We start from the raw sequence: 9384 nt of genomic DNA, 5'->3' as shown, positions 1-9384 counted from the left end.
ACAACCAAAAAGTAGCCAGGCGTGTGGCAGCACCTGTAGTCCCAGCTACTTGGTAGGCTGAGGCAAGAGGATCACTTGAGTCCAGGAGTTTGAGGTTGCTGTGACCTATGACACCTCAGCACTTTACAAGTGAGACACTGTCTCCAAAAAAGTAGCTCTTTAAAATATTAACCTAGTGTCCATTTCAGTCCTAATAGTTTCTAACTGTATTATAGCTCACTTTTATTGAACTACTTACATATTATCTTTAAGGGCAGATAAAAATCAATTTTCAAAATTAAAATTTTTTGGTCAAGCACGGTGGCTCATGACTGTAAACCCAGCACTTTGGAAGGCCAAAGCAAGAAGACTACTTGAGCCCAAGAATTTGAGACTAGTCTGGGCAGCAAGCAAAGCAAGACCCTCCCTCTACCCCCCAAAAAATACAATTAATTTTATATTCATTCAACCAATTATATGAGGACCTACACTGAACACCAGAGATCCAGTTATGAACTAGAGAAGCTGTACTCCTTCCCTTTGTATTACCTATAGCCTACCAAAATTAATCTGAATAGTTTAAGAATTTGAGAATACTCTAAAAGAAAACAATTTCAATTTAGGATACAATGAAACTATAAATATACCATCCAATCTTATCACAGCTGAAATAACACTTGTTTAACATCTTCTCTAGTGTCGTAAACATACATGCCCCAGTAAATCATGGCTTGCAGAGTTTCAGTTCTGTGAGTTTGCCAGTAGCTCCTCCTCACGTTCGTGGTTCAGCTTCTAATAGTACACTTGACATTCTCTTGCTTTAGTCTAAATCACTGCGAATTAAGAAATCATTCAAAGCTACAGAAAAATACATCTTCTCATTTTATTTTTAAATGTGAAAAGGGAGGGGCCCAAAAAAGTAAAACTAAAATTTACCATGCCTACCTATCTGAAATAACCTACTAAAATATGTAGTTATTACTAAAGTCGTCAAGATTCAAAGTTACTATGTTGTTGGAAAAAATAGCTAAACTACACAATTCGGCCAGCTGTTTCAGCTAAATGTCACATCTGAATGACTGACTGAAATACCTGTCTTTTTAAATCACCCTCTTCCACCCACAACCATCCATACACAGCTGAACCTGTTGAATGGGAGAAATGATTCACCCTCTTGTAGTTTCAAAGGTTGTCTCTGTTTCTTTTCGTAAATGAGCAACGCATGATTCAATTACCTAATACAGCTAATAGTTTAATTTAAAAAAAAACCTGTAAACGTGTACAATAGTCTTTTAAGATAAGCTGCACATAGTGATACATGTCTATAGTCCCAGCTATTCAGAAGGCTGAGGCAGGAGGATGGCTTGAGCCCAGGAATTCAAGATTGCAGTGATCTATGAGTGCACCATTGTATTACAGCCCGGGCAACAGGGCGAGACCTTGTCACTAAAATAATGTTTTTAATTTCCCCACCGATGTCCTTTAGGACCCACAGTACTACTCCACACCTCTTCCTTTTCATACTATGCAAAATGACCACAATAATCTAGGCACTTATTAAAATCACATTTTCCACTTGAAATGTCCACTGCCACTACCTGTCCTTTAGGTCAAGCTCAAGTCTCACCTCCAAGAAACCTTTCTAGATCTCTTAGTTCAAATCAATTACCTGACCTCTCAACTTCTATCCCAGATTCTCAAATTCTGTCAACACAAATCATGAGAGGACCATGTCAAAGCATGGATTCTCCTTCCTTCCTTCCTTTCCTTTTTTTATTTTTTGAGACAGTCTCACTTTGTCATCCTCAGTATAGTGCCGTGGCATCACAGCTCACAGCAATCTCAAACTCTTGGGCTTAAGTGATCCTCCTGCCTCCGTCTCCCAAGTAGCTAGGACTACAGGCACCTGCCACACACCTGGATTTTTTTGGTTTTTTTTTTTTTTTTTTTTTTTTTTAGAGATGAGGTCTTGGTCTGGCTCAGGCTGGTCTTGAACTCCTGAGCTCAGGCAATCCATCCACCTTGGCCTCCCAAAATGCAAGGATTACAGGCATGAGCCCCCACACCCGGCAAAAGAACAAATTCTGAACCAGTCAATCTGTGGTGGTGACCAAGATTCTGCATTTCTTACAAATTCCCAGAGAACAGCAACTCTGTATCAGTTATTTAACAATTAATAGAGATTTGTCTTGTTGATCTCTTAAATTGTTACTGTGTATTAATTACTTTACTATTTTGTCTCTGCACCCCGTCTTCTGAGCCAGACTATAACCTCAATGAGATATATGTTTTTTAACCTTCCCTCAGGACCTGCTTGCAGATGCTTCATTTACTAGCTTTCTATTGATTGGCTAACAATAAAAGACTTTGAGTTGCAAAGAACATGTTCCAGTTTTTCAGCAAAGGAAAAAAAATTTATCAAATCTTTCTGACGAATAATTTTTCTCAGAAAGTTAAATTAAGCCACCATCTTTCTCAAAAATTTAAATTAGGCCTCCAAATCAGCTTGGGACAGAGAGTTAAACCACAGAAGCCAGACGGCTGCCTGCCCAACATCCATTCTCCTCCTTTTTCCTGATGACAGAACTCCGAAGTTTTGATCAGGTATCCATCCATTCCTCCCTTAACCAAAGAATGCAGGAAATAAGGACCCAGTCCCCAATTCCAGGGGTGATTCCTGACTGGTTCTAAGACAGTCATGATAGCTTCCTCCCCTTGCCAGCGACTGACTTAGACAAAATCAGATGGCCCGGTTCTAGTCAGACGTTCTCCTAGGAAAAGTTTCTCCCTCTAAAGACAAAGATTCCAAAAGAGGAAGAACCCTTGGATGGAAAACATGTGGCTGCTGTGGCCAATCTGATGGAAGCCTGAGGCCTCAGCAGCAGATGAGGAGAAAGCCAAGAGAGTCACGAGGAAGCCAGCCCTGGCCCCTGAGGGACCGCGCACAGACAGCCCTCCTACTAGACTTCATTAGATACTCCTCCTTAGCAGTTAAAGTCAATGTGAAGTGGCGTTTTTTGTCATTCACAGCCATTAGCACCCAAACCAATATCAGCATTAATTTCTAATTAAGACTCACAGGACGAATGAAAACATTAAAGTGTGATAATGAATCAAAAAAAAAAAAAAAAACAACTCTTGGTCTGGGTAGCATTTGCCACTGAAATTCAAACTATGAGCTGTCTTTCCCCATTTTCTTCACATCTTCCAGAACACCACTTTGCCTAAGACCCACATACATTTACTCAACCCTCAACACATACTAACCAAGACCCTATTATCTCCCAAGCACTGTAGCTGGCACTGGAAAACCAGCGTGAAGAGATCGATCAGACCTGACCTCATCAAACTTAGAAGTTTTTTTGTTTTTTTTTTTTTATTTTGAAGAAACAGATAATAAAATATATGAAGTTAAAAACTATAAACTGCAATAAATGCCTGAAGGGAAACAAAGTTCTCAGAGAAAGGACAAGGAGCACTTACTTTAGATAAGATGATCATGGATAATCTCCTGGACCTAAAGAAGATGAGAGCAGCCATGTGAAGAGCCAAAGGGCTAGACTGCCGGAAATAGAAGAGAAAGTGGTCCTGGCAGGGGCCAGATCTTGAACGATTTCATAGACCAAATTAATGAGGTTTAACTTTATGCTCACAGAGAGAACAATCTATTCACTCATTTAACAAATGTTTACCGAAGTACCTACTGTGTAGGAAAAAAAAAAGCAGCTAACACAATGTTTAACAGCAAGGACTGAAAGAGTGACTGATTTGCTATATGGGTTCTTCTGCTTAACCACCTGTGTGACACTGGGCAAGTTACTCAACTTCTCTGGGCCTCAGTTTCCTTATATGTAAAATGAGGAAGATTTCCTAAGACTTACTATGAATAGTAAGTGAGGTTAACCAATGAAAAGTTCTTAAAATAGTAGTCAATGTTGAGTAAAAAAGCATGTGCCTAGTAGAGAACATATTCCCAACTTCATGGAGGTTCCAATTGGGAAAGAATAGGTCGGGGGGGGGGGGCACTGCCAAAGATCAGGGTAATGGGATACCACTGAAGGGCTGTACTGGTGGGTCCATCAGGGAAAAATCCAACTTCCACTTAACACAATAAACCATCTGCCATATGGAAAACAGGGGCATTGAGCCGATGAAGAATAGAAGCTGGGAGACCTAACGTAGTAGTTGCAGTTAATTGTGGTTTGAATCAGGTACAAGAGGAAACAGTGCTGGAAAGAAATGGGTGGATTAAACTGAATTGGGATAATACAACCAGAAGGTTTACTGATGGTCTGGATATGGGAAGTGAGGTAAAGAAATCAAGTAACTCCCACATGTCTGGTTTGAGCAGGGAGGTCAAGGAAAGCATCCAGGTAGGAGTGAGGGTGGAGGATGGACAGGGAAATCTATTCAAGAGATACTACAGGGGCGGTGCCTGTGGCTCAAAAGGGTAGGGCACCAACCCTATATACCAGAGGTGGCAGGTTCAAACCCAGCCCCAGCCAAAATAAAAATAAATAAATTAAAAAAAAAAAAAACAAGAGATACTACAGATGTGCAGATTGGGCCTTTACATCTAGAAAAGATGGGAGTAGCATGGAACAAGCCAAAATTAATACATCTGCCTCAGGACAGATTTGGAAAGAGGTAGGGACAGGCGTTATTAACTCTGTACGTCTTTATCCTAGCTGCCTTTTTATAATGAACGTGTTTTGCTTTCCTTTTAGTTTTAAGAAAATTAGAAAATGCTCCAAATGTTTATACATGGTAATCTTATTCCTTTCCCTAATCAGTGCCAGAATGTTAAACTGTTTAAATTTAAAAGAACTTTTGAATGAATGGTGAATGCAAAATAGTCGCTCAAAAGCTAGCTGAAATAACATGGGAAATGAATGTCAGTTGAGAAAGATTATTTTGAATACTTCCGTTACTTATTTTAAGCATATGGAGAAGATGAAAACAAACGCCTGAATTTGAAAAAAATCAAATCTGAAATGTCTCAGCCAGAATCATTTTTTAAAACAAAGTGTCAGGTTTACAATGACCAGACTTTCCATCTAAGCACGCAAGAGTCACAACCTAACAAGCCCAAGTTCTTCTTCACTCACCAAAGCCTAAGACGTGAGGAGCAAAGTCTTCTTCAGAATAAATTACAAAGCCCCTAATTAAAAATATTGACTGGTTTGGAGGCAATCTCATTCTTTACAGAGGGTCCATCCTTCTTTCTTATAAGTTCCTCAATAAAGATATTGAGTGGGGGGAAAAAACCTGAATGATGACAAGAAAGAAAAAAAAATGACCACAGTCTTTTTTCCTTGCTTTGTCTACCTTAATTTGACTCCCCATTAAGTATCAACTAGAATAAACCAAAATGTCACCAAAACTTTCTGGAAACAACAGCTACCTTTTATTGAGCAGTTTATTTCACATTTGATATGTATTATGTGAATTATACTTCAAAAAATAGGAAATTAGGTATTATTTTCTTCATCCTTTAGATGAAGAAACTGAGGTTCAGAGAATCTCGGTAACATGCCATAGGTCATACAACTGAGTGGGAGAACTCAATGTGAGTAAGTCAGGTGTGGTGGTATGTGGCGATACTCCCAGCTACTCAAGAGGCTGAGGTGGGAGAATCTCTTAAGCTCAAGAGTTTAAGACCAGTCTGGCTAACAAAGCAGAAGAAAGAGAGAGAGGGACAGGAGAACAGAAGAGAGAGGGGAGAAGAGGGGAGGAGAGGGGAGGAGGAGAGGGGAGGAGGAGAGGGGAGAGAGGAGGGCTAGGGGACAGGAGGAGGAGAGGGGAGGAGAGGGGAGGAGAGGGGAGGGGGATAAGGGAGGGTTAGGGAAGAGGAGGAAGATAAAAGAGAGGGAGAAGGAGGGAAGGAGAGGAGGAGGAGAGGGAGAATGGGAAGGAAAGGGAGAGGGAAAGAGGGGAGAGAAAGGGGAGAGAGAAAGGGGAGAGAGAAAGGGAAGGGAGAAGGGGAGGGAGAAGGTAAGGGAGAAGGGGAGGGCAAAAAAGAGAAAGGGGAAGGGGGAAAAGGGAGGAAGGGAAGGGGGAAAAGAGGAAAGGAAAAGGGAAGAAAAGAAAGGAAAGGGGAAAAAAGAAAAGGAAAGGAAAAGGGGAAAGAAGGGGAGAGGGGAGGGAAAAAGTAATAAAAGCCCCAATTTTCCCAAATAATGATAAATTTACAGTTTCAAGAAGTTTCACAAACATGAAGCTGAATTAAAAAGCCACACTTAGGTATATCATAATGAAAATGCTAAAAAGTCAAGTATAAAAGAAAATAAGGTAGCTAGAAGAAAAAATACACAATACACTGTATACAAGAGAATAATGAACTGAAAGACAGTTGAATTCTCGTCAGAAGTAACAGACCAGAAAGACAAATAATAATAAAATGTGATCTCCAATCCTACTCGAGCAAAAATATCTTTAAAGAAGTAAAGACATTTTCAGAGAAAGCTATATAGAATTTGACTGTCTGACATTTATACTTTCAGAAATACTGAACACTAAAATTTGTGATTATATTAAGCCCTGATCATTTTATCTAAAAAAAGAAACATGCTCCCTTATAATTAGTTATCCCCACTTGGGTCACATAAATTTAAAAAAAAAAAAAAAAAGCATCTCAAACTTTTTGACTGTCTAACCGTCTTTTTTTTTTTTGCAGTTTTTGGCCAGGACCGGGTTTGAACCCGCCACCTCCCTTATAAGGGGCCAGCGCCCTACTCCTTTGAGCCACAGGTGCCACCCTAACCTTGATTTTTTTTTTTTCCCAGGGCTGGGTTTGAACCCGCCACCTCTGGCCTATGGGATCAGCACCCTACCCTTTTAAGCCACAGGCGCTGCCCCTAACCTTGATTTTTTAGTATTATCTAACCCAGAGGATCTCAACCTGTGGGTTGGGACCCGCAGGAACTGTATTAAAGGGCCATGGCATTAGGAAGGTTGAGAACCACTCTAACCAAAGCTAAATTCACTAACTGCCCTTATTTATCAACTGAAGACAAATATGTTAGGAAGATGGGTGAAATTCTTCTGCAAGTCAAAATCCAGCAACCCATTTCCCCTAAGGGTAACTTTAAAATATACATGCTGCAGAATAGACTAGATTCAGAAAGATTCCAGGAGTGTAAGAAAACAATGATGTGTTCAAGAAATATCTCTATTCCCCCAATCTATACTTTCAGCAGCTATCTAAATTAGGCAGTAAGAACTATTTCTTTTTACTAACAAGTTCTCAGACCAAGCAACTTTAACCAGACATTCCACCGGAGTTCAGCAGCAGGATCAAAACTCTGATTTCTGGCTGGGCATGGTGGCTCACACCTGTGATCCTAGCATCTTGGAAGGTCGAGGCAGGAGGATCAACTGAGGACAAGAGTTCAAGACTAGCCTCGGCAATCGAAGATCTCATCTCCACAAAAAAGAAACAAAAGGAAAATTGGCTCAGTGCCTGTAGCTCAGCAGGGAAGGTGCCAGTCACATACACCGGAGCTGGTGGGTTGGAACCTGGCCCAGGCCTAGTAAACAACGACAACAACAAAAAAATAGCTGGGCATTGTGGTGGGTGCTGTAGTCCCAGCTACTTGAGAGGCTGAAGCAAGAGAATCCCTTAAGCCCAAGAGTTGGAGGTTGCTGTGAGCTATGACACCACAGCGCTCTACCAAGGGCAACATAATGAGACTGTCTTGAAAAAAAAAAAAAAAGAAAGAAAGAAAGAAAGAAAGATTCTAACTTAGAACAGTTCTGTCTGCCTTTTTTTTTTTTTTTTTTAGAGACAACAGTCTCACTCTGCTGCCCTGGGTAGAGTACCATGGAATCATAGCTCACAACAAACTCAAAACTCTTGAGCAATCCTCTTGTCTCAGCCTCCCTAGTATCCAGGACTATAGAGATGCGCTACTATACCTGGCAGGTTTTGCTATTCATTTTAGTAGAGATGGGTTTCGCTCTTGCTTGGCTGGTCTCAAACTCAAGAACTCAAGCAATGCATCTGCCTCAGCCTCCCAGAGTGCTAAGATTACAGCCCCTATGCCCAGCCTGTCTGCTCCATTTTAGACACAAGAAACAAAATCTGTCTTTAAACTTTATCTTTCAGGAAATTAATTTGGAAAATACAGTATCTTCTAGTCAAAGAATTCACTCTTGAAATATTTTGCATTTCTCAGGCAAATTAGCTCCATTAGCACTAAGAACTTTTATTAGCTCTGTCTTTGTTTTCTAAGCGACTGCTTCTAATTAACTGGATCTGACTTTGGAATCTCAGGCCTCAACTCTTTGGCTGGGCCTAAACTTAACCCAAGTGTAAAGCTATCTTAGTATATAAAATAAATCCAGACTTGATTGGGTATCACTTCTAAGAAGCATGAGAATAATAGCAGATTAGTTATGATACTTAAAAGAGGTTGAACTGGGCAACCAGTTACATAATTTGAAGATTCTAAGTCCTCTAAACAAATGTGTTATTGAGACCAACGGCTATGAAGTGAGCAACCAATCATAAAACCCAAATTACGTGTCTCAAGTTCAATAACTGAATACTACCTTTATCTCTGGTCTTTTACTATGAAGTTATATAGAACATAGCACCACAACAATGTGCTCCTAAGCCCATACTACGCATACCAATTTGCAAACAGATGCTAAGAGATGCTTACAGAATTAACAGATTATCTCCTGTATATCAAGGTTTACGACAGATGAGAGATATAAAAGATGAGAAAAAAAATAAGAGCTTCCTGATCTCTTAGAATTCACATTTTAGCCTGGAAGATGTGACAAAAGATTCAGATGAGTGGCAGAATACAAAACTGTGTAATTGGTTCAAACAGAAGAAAAGATGAGTTCTGCTAAGGGAGCATATATAAGGTCCTTCCAGACAAAGATTCAGAAGATATCTGAACTGAGCCTTGCACAACATTTGGTTTCATGACTTCAACTATCATAAACTAAATGTTTTACAGTTAGTTGTATTCCAGTTTTATGCTATAAACACATATAATTCTTTTCTCCAGTAGTGTAGCACATTTACAAGTAAGTGTCTCAAATGACATCGTTGAAAAGGGCTCTCAGAAGAAGCACAAAAGCTAAAAACAGTTACTATAAGAATGCTTCTGGGGGCTTTTAAAAGTCCTTCTTTGAAAGCAACATGTGCTTTGGTCACAAACTGGAGATTGAGTCCATCATTTACAATCTGACAATGATTAAAAACTGAATAAACCAAGAAAATTCTAAGTAAAAGAGATGTTTCTTAACAATTTACATGAGATGAGCCTGGCCAACAGTAAAAAGTATGTGAGACAAGAGACTCAAGAATAAAAACCAACTTAAGGCTCGGCGCCTGTGGCTCAAGCAGCTAAGGCGCCAGCCACATACACCTAAGGTGGCGGGTTCGAA

The 9384-nt window shown here is 40.0% G+C and overlaps 1 protein-coding gene across 2 annotated transcripts in view; it reads right to left on the bottom strand.

The window, feature by feature from the left end:
- The window catches only part of CLIC4 (chloride intracellular channel 4), a 60364-nt gene that overhangs the window by 47324 nt on the left and 3656 nt on the right, over positions 1–9384 (bottom strand). Inside the window, exon 1 of one of the 2 annotated variants that reach the window (XM_012811428.2) lies at positions 7220–7313. The exons of the other annotated variant lie outside the window; for it this stretch is intronic. The gene's annotated coding sequence lies outside the window, so the exon portion shown is untranslated. Of the gene's footprint in view, positions 1–7219; positions 7314–9384 lie in introns of those variants that run through there. 2 annotated transcript variants of the gene reach the window in all.

The sequence above is a fragment of the Otolemur garnettii genome, unplaced genomic scaffold, assembly GCF_000181295.1.
Source record: "Otolemur garnettii isolate 467f Iridium unplaced genomic scaffold, OtoGar3 scaffold00156, whole genome shotgun sequence".
NCBI classification, from domain to species: domain Eukaryota; kingdom Metazoa; phylum Chordata; class Mammalia; order Primates; family Galagidae; genus Otolemur; species Otolemur garnettii.
This window is presented reverse-complemented; position numbering and strand designations above follow the sequence as displayed.